Raw genomic sequence first — 532 nt, 5'->3', positions numbered from 1 at the left:
CTCATAATTAATTTGAAGTTTAATATTTTATATTTTTTATTAAAACAGATTATAATTAAATGTTTACCTCAAGAAACTTGAAGAAAAAGCCATTCATTGGTGAGAAAAGCCCATTTATAGTCACCAAAACTTTCGAAAGCCTTATTACTCGCTTTCAATGGTTTTAAAATTTCATAATTGATTTTAAGTTGAATTTTTTTCATTCTCAATTAAAATAGATTATAATTGAATGTTTCTTTAAGAAACGTGAAGAAAAAACCATCCATTGGTAAGAAAAGTCCATTTATAGTTATTTATACCTTCAAAAGTGTTATTACTCATTTTAAATGGTTGTATAGTCTCATAATTAATTTTATATAGAATTTATTTATATTTTTTGTTAAAATAAATAATAATTGAATGTCTGCCTTAAAAAACGTAAAGGAAAAGTCATTCATAAGCAAGAAAAGTTCATTTATAGTCACCAAAGTCTTCGAATGCCTTATTACTTGCTTTAAATAGTTTTATAATCTTATAATTGATTTTAAGTTGA

Source organism: Theobroma umbraticum, unplaced genomic scaffold, assembly GCF_002168275.2.
Source record: "Theobroma umbraticum cultivar Fairchild unplaced genomic scaffold, ASM216827v3 scaffold_39.0, whole genome shotgun sequence".
In the NCBI taxonomy this organism is placed as follows: domain Eukaryota; kingdom Viridiplantae; phylum Streptophyta; class Magnoliopsida; order Malvales; family Malvaceae; genus Theobroma; species Theobroma umbraticum.
This window is presented reverse-complemented; position numbering follows the sequence as displayed.